Genomic DNA, 16,491 nt, shown 5'->3' with positions numbered 1-16,491 from the left:
ACGTTCATTTCTGAGGAAGAGGATGTGGAACAAAAATGGAAAAAATTCAGAAACATCGTCCAGTACGCCTTAGATAAGTTCGTACCGACTAAGGTCCAAAGCGAGGGGAAAGATCCACCGTGGTGTAACAATCATGTACGAAAGGTACTACGGAAACAAAGAAAGCTTCATCATAGGTTTAAGAGTAGTCGAATCATAGCTGATAAGGAAAAGCTGAACGAAGCGAAAAAGAGCGTAAAGAGAGCAATGAGAGAAGCATTCAACGAATTCGAACATAAAACATTGGCAAACAATCTAAACAAGAACCCTAAAAAGTTTTGGTCATATGTATAATCGGTAAGCGGATCTAAATCCCCTATTCAGTCACTCGTTGACCACGATGGAACCGAAACAGAGGACGACCGAAGAAAGGCAGAAATACTGAATTCAGTGTTCCGAAACTGTTTCACTGCGGAAAATCGTAACACGGTCCCTGACTTCAGCCGTCGCACGGACGCCAAAATGGAAAATATTGAAATAAACGATATCGGAATTGAAAAACAACTGCTATCACTTAGTAGCGGAAAAGCATCCGGACCAGACGAGATACCCTTAAGAGTCTACAGTGATTATGCTAAAGAACTTGCCCCCTTTCTATCAGCAATTTATCGTAGATCGCTGGAAGAACGTGAAGTACCTAGCGACTGGAAGAAAGCGCAGGTCGTTCCCATTTTCAAGAAGGGTCATAAATCAGATGCGAATAATTATAGGCCTATTTCGCTTACGTCAATCTGTTGTAGAATAATGGAACATGTTTTGTGTTCTCGTATTATGACGTTCTTAGATAATACAAATCTCCTTCATCATAACCAACATGGATTCCGCAAACAGAGATCATGTGAAACTCAGCTCGCCCTATTTGCCCAAGAAATTCACAGTGCCGTAGACACTGGCGAGCAGATTGATGCCGTATTCCTGGACTTCAGGAAGGCATTTGATACGGTTCCGCACTTACGTTTAGTGAAAAAAATACGAGCTTACGGAATATCGGACCAGGTTTGTGATTGGATTCAGGATTTCCTAGAAGAAAGAACACAACATGTCATTCTTAACGGTTCAAAATCTGCAGATGTAGAGGTAATTTCGGGAGTACCGCAGGGAAGCGTGATAGGACCTTTATTGTTTACAATATACATAAATGACTTAGTTGACAACATCGGTAGCTCCGTGAGGCTATTTGCAGATGACACGGTTGTCTACAAGAAAGTAGCAACATCAGAAGACTCGTACGTACTCCAGGAGGACCTGCAGAGGATTAATGCATGGTGCGACAGCTGGCAGCTTTCCCTAAACGTAGATAAATGTAATATAATGCGCATACATAGGGGCAGAAATCCATTCCAGTACGATTATGCCATAGGTGGTAAATCATTGGAAGCGGTAACGACCGTAAAATACTTAGGAGTTACTATCCGGAGCGATCTGAAGTGGAATGATCACATAAAACAAATAGTGGGAAAAGCAGGCGCCAGGTTGAGATTCATAGGAAGAATTCTAAGAAAATGTGACTCATCGACGAAAGAAGTAGCTTACAAAACGCTTGTTCGTCCGATTCTTGAGTATTGCTCATCAGTATGGGACCCTTACCAGGTTGGATTAATAGAAGAGATAGACATGATCCAGCGAAAAGCAGCGCGATTCGTCATGGGGACATTTAGTCAGCGCGAGAGCGTTACGGAGATGCTGAACAAGCTCCAGTGGCGGACACTTCAAGAAAGGCGTTACGCAATACGGAGAGGTTTATTATCGAAATTACGAGAGAGCACATTCCGGGAAGAGATGGGCAACATATTACTACCGCCCACATATATCTCGCGTAATGATCACAACGAAAAGATCCGAGAAATTAGAGCAAATACGGAGACTTACAAGCAGTCGTTCTTTCCACGCACAATTCGTGAATGGAACAGGGAAGGGGGGATCAGATAGTGGTACAATAAGTACCCTCCGCCACACACCGTAAGGTGGCTCGCGGAGTATAGATGTAGATGTAGATGTAACTATCTTTCCTGATGTTTTCAAGTCAGAAATGGCATATACTTTTCTGGTTAAATAGCATGTATGGCATTTGAAGTTGTCGCAGTAGATATTTTTTCACTGTGAAGATGGTTCGTTATCGAAATGCGTTCTGAATGAATATATTGAATAGAGCTGCCCCAGTGGCCACATTGGACAGCCCCTGTTCAACTGAAGGAACTAAACTTGGTGAGCCTATTTGAGAACATTCCCTGGCACTGTGAGCCTGTGCCACGAAGGTAACTTTAACACGCATTCCAATCATTTCATCTGTAGCAGAACACAAGCAGGAATGAGGATATCATATCAACTTTCAAGAACCTCGTGTGCTTGTCGGAGGCCATGGACGCAGCAACGGAAAATAAGAGAGGCTATTGAAATAACTGAACAGCCTGACCACATGAACAGGGAGGATGGCTACAAGTTACCCATGGCCTGCTTTCCAGCGATTCCAGCCCTTCTGACAGCTTGTGTTCGCCAGTGAACAGCACCTCTTGACCCTGGTTTACCAGTGTAAACAGCGGGCACGAGAGATAATTACCGTACGGCCTTGACGCCTCGCTGCAGGAAAACTCTACCCCCTTGATACAGGCTGCTGATTTCCTATTGCCTTCCAGCCACTAACGAGACATTGCGTACAAACCACTTTCCAGACATGCACAGATAATAGCCAGCCAATACACTGCCTTCTACCAACCGCCTACTGGAGTGGCCTTCCAGCCACACACAGGCAATGGAATATCCTACAGCCACCCTCCCTGCAATACCTCTTCAAATTGTCCTATTTCAGCTCAGGTATATGACTCCGGTAGCCATCATATAACCGAAAATGATACCTGTAAAAGAAGACATTCGCCAGAATACAGCAGCGAACAGTCCTGAAGAAGTCCGCAGCAGTTCGGTTGAAACGTTGACAGATTAGTTGTTTTAGTAGTTACAATGACGCAGCCCATTTCCCCAAAGTCATTTTATTCAAAATGACACCGTCCGTAGAAGCCTAACTTATATCAGATCAGTGCTATTTGCCAGACCTTGTTTCCTACTGAGTTGCAGTCGGATCCTACTTGGTGCTTCTTATTGATTCCAGCAGGCTTGAAAAGGGTGGATTATTTATGGTTCGATTTTAAATGCCTTCTGCTAGTAAATTTGTCTTGTGATCGCAGATCGAAATTAAATGTTGTTGCTTGCGGACTTAAATAGTTCATTCATGAGGTCGTATAAGAGGTTAATGGGAGAATAATTTTGTGTGATGCAGCTGGTCCTATCGTGCTTAGTGAGTGTGTCTGGTATGAAGATTGTTTTTTAATCTGTTTCCGTGAAACTCGTCTTAGTTGACGCTCTATAGCAGCTGAATTCTGTTGAATTGGTCGTCACTTATCTGCACTATCTACTGCAAGTCTCAACCTAGCCGTATTACGTATGTACCAATTTGGAAAAGCCTCTTGGTGTTGGCCAACTACTCGAGAGTTAACAGCCGTTGCTGTTAGATAGAAGCTCTAACTTCTTCTTGTCCTTATTTATGGGGTTTGAATTATTTACTAATATTTTGAAAGATAATTTTAAATACACTTTTGCCTGCAGGCATTATAGTGTGTAATTTGGAAACCTTGGAGGAGCTGCCCGCATTTTTGAATTGTTTATTGCGTTTATTAAACCTACTTCATTTATATGATTCTGAAATGCCATGACTGCGCTATTTGGCCAGTACCTGTAGAATAAAGTGTCCAGTATTGATAGCTGCCACGTTCAAGTCCTGTCAATACTCGGATCACCGCAAGATGAAATTAATGTGGCACCTATAGTTATTTATAATTGTGTAGTAAGACATTGGGTAATTTTCGTTACTCGTTATTTGTGTGCAACACTGGTTCTTTTAAGTAAAATTCGTTTCTGTTGTATGAATGTTGTTTATTTGAGAGCAAGCCTTGTACTCCATTCCCCATGGACCTTCCTTTATTATCATTTAAATGATATCAGAGTGCCATTGTTTGAGAACTAGCTTGGCACATTAACAATTTCAAGTAAGTATAATTTGTGACAAAAAAATTTGGGTTGTGATTGAGACTTAAAACCACGCATGAAGAACCATACTGAAAATTAATATGAGTGCTGCAAAACTGCTGAATTGGTTGCTAAATGACATGCCACTAGTAAAAGAAACCAGTGACTTTATTTCACGCGTTTCGGGGGACACCCATCGTCAAATAGCATGATACCTAGGTATTCAGATGCACAAAGACTCGTTGTAACTGTTACAGCTGTCATAACAGCCGTATCACTTACAACAAGTCTTTATGCATCTGAATACCTAGATGAGCATGACCATCTGATGATGGGTGTCTCCCGAAATGCGTCAAATGAACTCATTGCTTTTTCAGCTAGAGGCGTTGCGGGCAATATTGGTGAGGTGAGAGCCGCTCTGTATGTTTGTGCTGCCTCTCTCTCGAACTTAGTTGAAAATTTTCAATTTTTCGAGTGTAGTAATAATCCATCACATCTGCACGTAAATCGTGAACCAATAAAAATTAGCCATTGGTATAACCGTTTTCAAGACCTGGACAACGGTAAGTAATACCAACAAGGAACAGGGTGGCACGATTAACGAATTGCCGAATAAAGTTAAGGAATTAGAAATGAACCTGAACTTGTTACAGTGGAGCACTATTTTATTTGGCGATAACAATGAGTGTAACAAGTGTTATGAGAGGGAACGTTAGTGAATGTATAGATCACCATTTTACTACGTTACCCAACCAAATTTTGTCGGTGGCGCAGTGGTTAGCACACTGGACTCGCATTCAGGAGGACGACGGTTCAATCTCGTCTCCAGCCATCCTGATTAAGGTTTTCCCTGATTTCTCTAAATCGTTTCAGGCAAATGGCGGGATGGTTCCTTTGAAAGGGCACGGCCGATTTCTTCCCAATCATTCCCTAACCGGAGCTTGCGCTCCGTCTCTAATGACCTCGTTGTCGACGGGACGTTAAACACTAACCACTACCACCACCAAATTTTGTCGATGTTTTGAAGTGTTGCTAATCTCTCAGTCGAGAAGGTTGAAAAATAGTAAAATTACTGGCACTTTCGTAAACCAAGATGATATTCTTAAGATAGGGCATTCAGTAGTATTTGAAAAGTTACATCCCATTTCCCGTGGTTGTTTGAGCCGAATACTAGGTACCATTTATTATGATCGTGGCACATTAGGAGAATCGGTCTAAGGCGCTGCAGTCGTGGACTGTGCGGCTGGTCCCGGAGGAGGTTCGAGTCCTCCCTCGGGCATGGGTGTGCTTGTTTGTCCTTAGGATAATTTAGGTTAAGTAGTGTGTAAGCTTAGGGACTGATGACCCTGGCAATTAAGTCCCATAGGATTTCACACACATTTGAACAACTCATTAGGAGAGTCAAGGGAAAGGAATGTTCAGGAGAGACTGTCAACTAGGGTGAGGAGTGACTTAATTAGCCAGCATTTTTTTCGTGAGCATGGGAGTAATGAGATGTGGGCAGAGTATATACAACAGATTCGAACGGTCAATGTGACTCTGAATGTTCACGTGATGGAGGGCGGGGCTGTGGACAGCATTTTAGAAGGAATGCCACCGGATGACGGTTCACGAATATTATTTTCTGAGAAACCTATAACTTTTACTGGTTTGGCAAAGATTGTAGCTAGCATAGAGAACATCAGATATGCTAGTGAAAGACGAGATCACAGTGCTCCTTCGGGTACCACTGAGAGCACGACGTAAGGCGCACGCAAACTTAAGGAGAGTGCTACCTGGCCCAGGGGAGCTTGTTACCGCTGCGGAGCGTCCTGGCATTTTGCACGTGTTAGTCCTTCAGGACGAAAGACATTGGCATATAGTCGAAGCCAGGGAAAAACATAGCGTCGTCGATCATGAGCCCTGCCGAGGCATTGTAATAAGGGGAAGGCCGCGACAAAACATAGACTTTCCTTTGTGTATGAGCTGTTCAATTGAGAGCCCATTTTGCCTTATTGGATTCTGGAGCAACATCTCTGATCTTGGTCATACTTGGTATTTGAGAAATCGTGACATCTGTAATTTTTCTTCATTGGAAACCGTAGCACCATGAATGGTCAGTTACTACGATTAGTGAGGTGCGTACGAGATTATTGTAAAATTGGTGATTTGTCATGGATAGTAAGGGTATTCGTGACTAAAGGTTTAAGAACTGAACTGCCGCGTTGTGAATTTTTAGGCGTAGTTGATTGGTTTTAGAATATGCTGGTAGTCAGTTTCGTTTTACATTCCACCCGGGAAATTTTGTACACGTTGTATGATCACAGTGATGTTGATGGCTTATATAACGCGTCCAGTGAGGCCACCAAATTTGAAATTGGTCATTTACACCCCGATGAGGTGAAAGTGTTACTTCAGCCGGCCGCTGTGACCGTGCGGTTCTAGGCGCTACAGTCTGGAACCGGGCGACCGCTACGGTCGCAGCTTCGAATCCTGCCTCGGGCATGGATGTGTGTGATGTCCTTAGGTTAGTTAGGTTTAATTAGTTCTAAGTTCTAGGCGACTGATGACCTCAGAAGTTAAGTCGCATAGTGCTCAGAGCCATTTGAACCATTTTTGTTACTTCAGATGCTTGTGTAGTTGATTTGAGTAAGAAGCTAGGGGTAGCGTTCAAAATTAAGCGTGGGATACAACTGTCAGTTCAGGTGCTACTGGACCAACCCCTACATCTCCTGTCGCCGCCAAAAATGAAGATCATGCACGATGTGATTGACCTGATATTACGCGATGAATTGATTAGGGCGTCTACCTCGTCTTACGCCTCGCCGATATTCCTGGTTCCCAAAGCTAATGGTACAGGGTATAGGCGAGTTGTAGCTCAGAGAGCTCTAAATCAAACGGTCATTTTGGAATCGGTTCCCTTGTCGGATGTCCGCAAATACTTTACTTGGTTCGCCAGGACACGGTGCATTACCGTTTTAGATCTCAACCGAGCTTAATATTAGATTCCCTTGGTTCGGCGTTGGAAGCATGTTAAGGGCTTTTGCACTGATTGGAAATTATATGAATTGAATCCGGTTCCCTTTGGTTTATCGACCTGGGCGGAAGCACTTTCAGGGCTCTTGAATTGTGTTTTGAGATATTTCAAGTTGAAATTTGCTTATAATTATCTGGACGATGATAACTTATACAGTCGTATGTTTTCTGAGCCAAGTACTAGTCTGTCTGCGTTGCGCTAGTCTGACTGCAAAGCTGCCTAAATTTAATGTTGCCCATGAGGAAATTTATTTTCTATGGTTTTTGGTTTCGACTATTGGGGCTATAATAGACCATGAACGAACTAAGGTGATCCAGAGATCCCTACTACTTGGGGGTGAGAAAATAATTGCCCGTTTTGTAGGGAGGGTGATTTTCTTTTTAAACTCCGTGTCCCTACTTGTTCAGTTGGCAGAACCTTAGAACCAGTTATGTAAGAAAGGGGAAGCGTCTGAACTGAAAGCCATCAGGCAGGTTTTCATTTTTGATGCACTGAAATTCGCATTAATCCTACCGATACCAGAGCGTTTTCCATAACGCGCAGTACCAGGGTTTGGAGGGTACTTTATGCTTACCCAAAAAGTCTCTAAAATTCGTAAACTGTTGTTGATTTGTATTAACAACATTCTTTTTGCAGAAGCTCTGATATGTAATTAGGGTCCAAAACCTGAAAAGATCCTTTAGCAGACTCTTAGCCTTATCAACACACTTTCAGTAACTTCAACTACCACCTGCAGTATGACCACTGAAACATTTTTAAATTCAAATTTCGTTAATTGTTGTTGACTTTCACTCACAACATACGTTTCAAAGCAGTACTGATGCGTAAGTAGGGTCCTGAACCTGGAGATATTGAATGTGACTTTCAACGGGAAAAGTGACATCAACTACTAAAACTTAAATTATTTGTTTATGTGTTACAGGAAAATTGAAAGCATTTCCGGAATCTGCTAGAAGAACGCATTGAAAACAATAAATATCTTTTTCAGAACTGTAAAATACAAAAAAGGTGACTAGATTACAGTCATTTCAAGCGGTGGTCACAGAGTAAGCCCCCACCCCTACCTTGATATTGCGATGGTTACTTATTGCCGCTGTTCTGGATATCTCGGATTTTGATTGGAATTTTATACTCGAGAACGATGGCTCTAATTCGGGCATCGTGGAGGGTTTGCTGCAGGAAGAAAACGGCGACAGACGTCCTGTCGCCTATGTCTCCAGGTGTTTGTGTCCTTCTGAGGTAAAAGACCCCGTCTGCGAGATAGAGGTGTTGGCGGTTCTTTTTGCACTAGAAAAAGAGTCAAGTTCTGTTTTGAACATCGAGAGATTATCCTTGACATGTATAATCAGACTTCCTTGCTTGATCTCGTGAAACAGATCGGATCGCCCGTTGAGCAGTCAGTGTTTTAGAATTTCTTTTCTCCGTCAAACATGTAAGAGGCTCCAATAATCCGGCGGCTGAAGTTGTAAGCCGCACGTTTGAAATGGACGTTGGCGATACTGGTAATTCTGAAGACACCGAGGCCCGGGCCTGGTATTCCGTGATAATCTACATCTGCATTTACGTGGATACTCTGCAAATCACATTTAAGTGACCTTTACCTCTATTACTCCAATCTCGTATAGCGCGCGGAAAGAATGAACACCTTTATCTTTCTGTATGAGTTCTGATTTCCCTTATTTTATCGTGGTGGTCGTTCCTCCCTATGTAGATAGGTGTCAACAAAATATTTTCGCTTTCGGAGGAGAAAGTAGGTGACTGGAATTTCGTGAGAAGATTCCGCCGCAACGAAAAACGCCTTTCTTTTAATGATGTCCAGCCCAAATCCTGTATCATTTCTGCGACACTCCCTCTCATATTTCGGAATAATACAAAACGTGCTGCCTTTCTTTGACCTTTTTCGATTTAGACCGTCAGTCCTATTTGGTGAGGATCCCACACTGCGCAGCAATATTCTAAAAGAGGACGGGCAAGCGTAGTGTAGGCAGTCTCCTTAGTAGGTCTGTTACATTTTCTAAGTGTCCTGCCAATAAATTGCAGTCTTTGGTTAGCCTTCCCCAAAACATTTTCTATGTGTTCCTTCCAATTTAAGTTGTTCCTAATTGTAACACTTAGGTATTTAGTTGAATTTACGGCATTTAGATTTGACTCATTTATGGTGTAACTGAAGTTTAACGAGTCCATTTTAGCACTCATGTGGATAATCTCACACTTTTCGTTATTTAGGGTCAACTGCCACTTTTCGCACTATTCAGATATTTCTCCTAAATCGTTTTGCAGTGTGTTTTGATCTTCTGATGACTTTATTAATCGATAAACGACAGCGTCATCTGCAAACAACCGAAGACGGCAGCTCAGATTGTCTCCCAAATCGTTTATATAAATAAGGAACAGCCAAGGGCCTATAACACTATCTTGGGGAACGCCAGAAATCACTTCTGTTTTACTCGATGACTCTCCGTCAATTACTACAAACTGTGATCTCTCTGACAGGAAATCACAAATCCATTCACATAACTGAGACGATATTCCGTAAGCACGCAATTTCACTACGAGCCGCTTGTGTGGTACAGTGTCAAAAGTCTTCCGTAAATCCAGAAATACGGAATCGATCTGAAATTCCTTGTCAATAGCGCTCAACACTTCATGCGAATAAGACCTAGTTGTGTTTCACAGGAACGATATTTCCTAAACCCATGTTGACTGTGTGTCAATAGACCGTTTTCTTCGAGGTAATTCATAATGTTCGAACACAATATATGTTCCAAAATCCTGCTGCATATCGACGTTAACGATATGGGCCTGTAATTTAGTGGATTACTCCTGCTACCTTCCTTGAATATTGGTATGACATGTGCTACTTTCCAGTCATTGGGTACGGATCTTTCGTCGAGCGAACGGTAGTATATGATTGTTCAGTACGGAGTTAATGCATCAGCATACTACGAAAGGAACCTAACTGGTATACAGTCTGGACCAGAAGACTTGCTTTTATTAAGTGATTTAAGTTGCTTCAGTACTCCGAAGATATTTAATTCTACGTTAGTCAAGTTGGCAGCTGATCGCGATTCGCATTGTGGAATATTTACTTCATCTTCTTTTGTGAAGCATTTCGGAAGGCTGTGTTTAGTAACTCTGCTTTGGCAGCACTGTCTTCGATTGTATCTCCATTGCTATCGCGCAGAGATGGCATTGATTGTTTCTTGCCGCTAACGCACTTCACATACGACCAGAATCTCTTTCGATTTTCTGCCAGGTTTCGAGACAAAGTTCCGTTGTGGAAACTGTTATAAGCTTCTCGCAATGAAGTCTGCGCTAAATTTTGAGCTTCTGTAAAAGATCGGCAATCTTGGGGACTTTCCGAATGTATAAATTTTGCATGTTTGTTTCGTTGTTTCTGCAACAGTGTTCTAAGCCTTTTTGTGTACCAAGAAGGATCAACTCCGTCGTTTGTTAATGTATTTGGTATAAATTTCTCAATTGCTGCCGGTGCTATTTCTTTGAATTTAAGCCACATCTGGTCTATACTTATATTATTAATTTGAAATGAGTGGACATTGTCTCTAAGGAAGGCGTCAAGTAAATTTGTATTTGCTTTTTAGAATAGGTATGTTTTTCGCTTATTTTTCGAGGATTTGGGGATTGCAATAATCAGTCTCGCTACGACAACCCTGTATTCACTAATCCCTGAATGGGTTTTGATGCTCGTCATTAACTCAGCTGAGATCCCCTTCTTATTTGGAGATCTCACTGAATGGCTGGAACGAGATCCTAATCATCAGGAGCTGAAACAGGGACTTGCCGCTGGGGAGGAAGTACCTGGTCACCAACTGCAAAAGAGCTTGTTCTTTTATTTTACTCGTGGAGATAACAGACTGAATACAAGGCATCCATGGGAGTTATAGTCAGCAGTCCACCAATCTTTTCATGAGTCTGTGCTTGAGGGCACATGAGAACACATAAGAAAATCCACAAGATTAAGCAATATTTAATTTTACTATCCTTGAACAAAAGCGTGAGGAAATTTGTGAATCAGTGTGAAGCTTGTATGTTTGCCAAGCCGAATTCCAGCACTTGTAAGGATTTCCTTCATTCCACGTGGTCTGAGAGGCCTATGGCATGGTGATTATTGATTTTGGAGGACCGCTCCCTCATACCCAGGAGGGTAAAAATAAAGATGTACTCTTCGTCAGAGATGGACTTTCGCAATTTTTTTTTTTGAATGATCCCTTGTGGAGGAATAATAGCTGACGATTAGGCATCTTAGCAAAATCTTTTCCATGTCTGGACCACCCAAGTCTCTTGTGAGTGACAATGGAATTGCTTTTGTTTCTAGGGTATTTTAGAGATTTTTTTTTTTTTTTTTTTTTTTTTTTGAGAATGGTAGATCTCATACAGTGACCATCACTTGTTACCCTCAGCCTCCTTTCTCTAAGAAGGTGAAACGTAATTTGAAGTCTGCTCTAATAATATTCCATTCTCGAGCTCAGACAAAGTGGGAATACTCTATCCTTTGATTTATCACCGCTACTCCGAGGCCAATAAGACGACCACGGCGGGTTTATTGTCGGTTATTCTGTCAAAGAATCTCCGGTCAGAATGAGATTTTCACTCTGCAGCGGAGTGTGCGTTGATATGAAACTCCCTGGCAGATTAAAACTGTGTGCCGGACCGAGACTCGAACTCTGAACCTTTGTCTTTCGCGGGCAAGCGCTCTACCAACTGAGCTACCCAAGCACGACTTACGCCCCGTCCTCACAGCTTTACATCTGCCAGTACCTCGTCTCCTACCTTCCAAACTTTACAGAAGCTATCCTTTCTTTCAGGAGTGCTAGTTCTGCAAGGTTCGCAGGAGAGCTTCTGTAATGTTTGGAAGGTAGGAGACGAGGTACTGGCAGATGTAAAGCTGTGAGGACGGGGCGTGAGCCGTGCTTGGGTAACTCAGATGGTAAAGCACTTGCCCGCGTAAGGCAAAGGTCCCGAGTTCGAGTCTCGGTCCGGCACACAGCTTTAATCTGCCAGGAAGTTTCAATCTATGGTAAGTTAACGCCCCCCCCCCCTCCTACAGAGCAGGTGACACCTGATGTTATCCAAGGTAAGCAGAGATGGGCAACAACCAATATAGCCCTTCAATTTGGAGGGAGGCAGATATAATCAGGGTAGACAGACCGCCAAATTGAGTATCGTAGACGTTGAATTTATTAAGAATTTCAGAGCCCAAGGGAAGGTTAATAACAGTATATCCAATAATTTTTAACCCGTTTAGTGAGGCACTTGTAAGATTTAAAAACCCTCTTGTACAGACAGGAGGTTAAATGGGCAAAATTACCGCGGGCGTAGTAATCTCCTAGTCGCAGGCCGTTCAAATGGTTAAAATGGCTCTGAGCACTATGGGACTTAACAGCTGAGATCATCAGCCGCCTAGAACTTAGAACTACGTAAACGTAACTAACCAAAGGACATCACAGACATCCATGCCTGAGGCAGGATTCGAACCTGCGACCGTAGCGATCGCGTGGTTCCAGACTGTAGCGCCTAGAACCGCTCGGCCACTCCGGCCGGCTCGCAGGCTGTAACAAGAGGATGTCTGACGTAGCAGTGGTGACTTGGGACAGCATGTGTTCAGTTGGAAGAACTAAACTCTGTGAGCACATTTCAGATAATTCTCCATTGCTGTGAGCTTGTGACACGAAGCTAACTTTAACATGCATTCCAATCAGTTCGGCTGCGGTGAAACACCACCAGGTATGTGACCGTCGTATCAGTTTTCAAGAACCTCGTGTGCTTGTTGGCAGCTGTGGATGCAGTGATGGAAAATAAGAGAGGCTGTTGAAATAATTAAACGCAATGGCAACATGAACTGGGAGGATGGCTACAAGTTACCTACAGCCTGGCTGCCAGCGATTCCAGAGTGTCGGACTGCGTGTGTTCGTCAGCCAGCAGCACCACTTGATCCTGGTTTGACAGTATAAACAGCGGACACGAAAGAAATACCGTGCGACCTTAACGCCTCGCTGCAGGGAAACTTCACCCTCTTGATACAGACTACCGATTTGTTACTGCGTTCCAGTCACCAAAGAAAATTTACCTACCAGTCAATTACCAGACTGGCAAAGGCAACAGCCAGCCGATACTCTGCCTTCTACCATTTACCTACTAGAGTTGCCCTCCAATCGGCAACGAGGGTAGCACAGACAATGGTGTACCGAGCAGCCTCTCCCTCTGGAAAAACCTCTCCAAACCGTCCAATGAAATTTCTGTAACGACTTAGGTACCCATCAGATAACCGAAAATGATACACTACTGGCCTTAAAATTGCTACACCACGAAGATGACGTGCTACACACATGAAATTTAACGGACAGGAAGAAGATGCTGTGATATCCCAATCATTAGCTTTTCAGAGTATTCACACAAGGTTGGCGCCGGTGGCGACACCTACAACGTGCTGACATGAGGAATGTTTCCAACCGATTTCTCATACACAAACAGCAGTTAAGCGGCGTTGCCTGGTGAAACGTGTTTGTGATGCCTCGTGTAAGGAGGAGCAATGCGTACCATCTCGTTTGCGACTTTGATAAAGGTCGGATTGTAGCCTATCGCGATTGTGGTTTATAGTATCGCGACATTGCTGCTCGCGTTAGTCGAGATCCAACGACTGTTAGCAGAATATGGAATCGGTGGGTTCAGGAGGGTAATACGGAACGCCGTGCTGGATGCCAACGGCCTCGTATCACTAGCAGTCGAGATGACACTCATCTTATCCGCATGGCTGTAACGGATCGTGCAGCCACGTCTCGATCCGTGAGTCACCAGATGGGGACGTTTGCAAGAGAACAACCATCTGCACGAACAGTTCGACGACGTTTGCAGCAGCATGGACTATCAGCTTGGAGACCATGGCTGCGGTTAACTTTGACGCTGCATCACAGACAGGAGCGCTTGCGATGGTGTACTCGACGACGAACCTGGGTGCTCGAATGGCAAAATGTCATTTTTTCAGATGAATCCAGGTTCTGTTTACAGCATCATATGGTCGCATACGTGTTTGGCGACATCGCGGTGAACGCACATTGGAAGTGTGTATTCATCAGCGCCATACTGGAGTTTCTCCCGGCGTGATGGTATGGGGTGCCATTGGTTACACGTCTCGCTCACCTCTTGTTTGCATTGACGGCACTTTTAACAGTGGACGTTACATTTCAGATGTTACGACCCGTAGCTCTACCCTTCATTCGATCCCTGCGAAACCACTACGTTTGAGCAGAATAATGCACGACCGCATGTTGCAGGTCCTGCACGGGCCTTTCTGGATACAGAAAATGTTCGACTGCTGCCCTGGCCAACACATTCTCCAGACCTCGCACCAATTGAAAACGTCTGGTCAATGGTGGCCGAGCAACTGGCTCGTCACAGTACGCCAGTCACTACTCTTGGTGAACTGTGGTATCGTGTTGAAGCTGCATGGGCAGCTGTAACTGCATACGGTATCCAAGCTCTGTTTGACTCATTGCCCAGGCGTATCAAGGCCGTTATTACGGCCAAAGGTGGTTGTTCGGGGTACTGATTCCTCAGGATCTATGCACCCAAATTGCGTGAAAATGTAATCATATGTCAGTTCTAGTATAATATATTTGTCCAATGAATAGCCGTTTATCATCTGCATTTCTTCTTGGTGTAGCAATTTTAATGGCCAGTAGTGTAGATATAAGGGAAGATATTTACCATTATTCAGCAGTGAACAGACATGAAGGGGCTGGAGAGTCTGAATTACATTCCATTCAGTTCAGTGCTACTTGCCCGATCTTTATTGAGTTGCAGTCTGTTTCTACTTGGTAATTGATACTATTTAAGATCGACATGAAAAGAGTAGATTATTTATGGCTTATGTTAAGTGGCTTTCCTTCGTTAACTGGTTTAGCAGTCGTGGGTCGGATTAATTTTTTTTATCTGAAGTTCTAAATTGACCATTTGTTAGTAGGTGTGTTAGGGTGGATATGGAGAACAGTTTTTTGTTGTATAGCTGGTCCGAGCTTGCTTCGTGAGTGTGCCAGGTTTGAAGATACTTTTTTTTAAATCTGTTTTCTTGCAAATCACCGTAGCTACTGCTCCGCGTTTGCTTAATTCTGTTTCATTAAGCTTGATTTATCAGCGCTGTCCATTGCAAGTTTCAACGTGGCTGTGTTACGTTGTATCAGGTTTACCTGGAGTTTTGGTAATTGGCGAACTATTTAAGAGTTAACAGATATTTCCATCAGACAGAAGCATTAATGTTTCAAATTATTCTTATTTGTCTGGTTTTAAATATTTTTAGTGCCTTTAAAGCTCTGCCTCTTCAGGCCGCAAGTGGCCCATCGGGACCATCCGACTGCCATATCATTTTCAGATAAGGATGTGGATAGGAGGGGCGTGCGGTCAGCACACCTCTCTCCCGGTCGTTATGATGGTTTTCTTTGACGGGAGCCTCTACTTTTCAGTCGAGTGGCTCCTCAATTGGGGTCACGAGGCTCAGTGCACCCCGAAAAATGGCAACAGCGCATACCGGCCTGGATCGTCACCCATCCAAATGCCGGCCACGCCCGCCAGCGCTTAACGTCCGTGATCTGACGGGAACCGGTGTATCCACAGCCACAAGGCCGTTGTCAGTGACATTAAAGGTTATTATAAATAGATTTTAGCAGGTTACCTCCCATTAAGAACGTGGGTGCACTCAGCAACTGTGATTTGATTTGTAAATTATAGAGCACAGCAATCAGTTGTCTTTTTTTTTCCAAATCCAGATTTCGGGCCCGAACGACACGGAACTGACATGCACTGAGACTAGAAAATAGTGCATTGATAATGGCTAGGCGCTAGCCGAAATCTCAATTTGCCAAATAACCTCCCCCCCCCCCCCCACCAAAAAAAGGGAGACCGATTGCTGCGCTCTATAATTTATACATATGTTTCTCGCTGCGGACAACATAGCGTGTAATTGGGGGAACTTGAAAGAGCTTCTCTCGTTTGTGAGTTGGTTATTCAGTTTGTTAAATGCATTTAATTTCTGTGCTTTAAGAGTGTCAGTGACCGTTCTTTTTGACAGATCATGTGGGACTGTGTATCCTCCACATTCGCATCATTGTAAAATGGTATCAATTTTTGCATCTGTGGCACTTACAGTTGTATAGTAACCCCTCCGAAATATTTGTTATTTGTAATTTATTCCCCGCACTGATTCATTTACATAACATTTTTTATGCAAATTATAGTTATTAGATGGCGTAGTGCTTCACTCCTGAGGAGCTTGCGCTATGTCCATTTCAATCAGTGCATGTGGCACACTGGGGAATAGTTCTGTTGTCCTCTGCTAGAGGAATTTGTGAGCGGCTTGCTGTTTGTGAAACTGCTGGGTTGAGAGCATACCATAGGGACGCAGATGT

This window comes from Schistocerca serialis, chromosome 2 (assembly GCF_023864345.2).
Source record: "Schistocerca serialis cubense isolate TAMUIC-IGC-003099 chromosome 2, iqSchSeri2.2, whole genome shotgun sequence".
NCBI lineage: Eukaryota > Metazoa > Arthropoda > Insecta > Orthoptera > Acrididae > Schistocerca > Schistocerca serialis.
The sequence above is the reverse complement of the archived record's forward strand: the minus strand, read 5'-3'. Positions refer to the sequence as shown.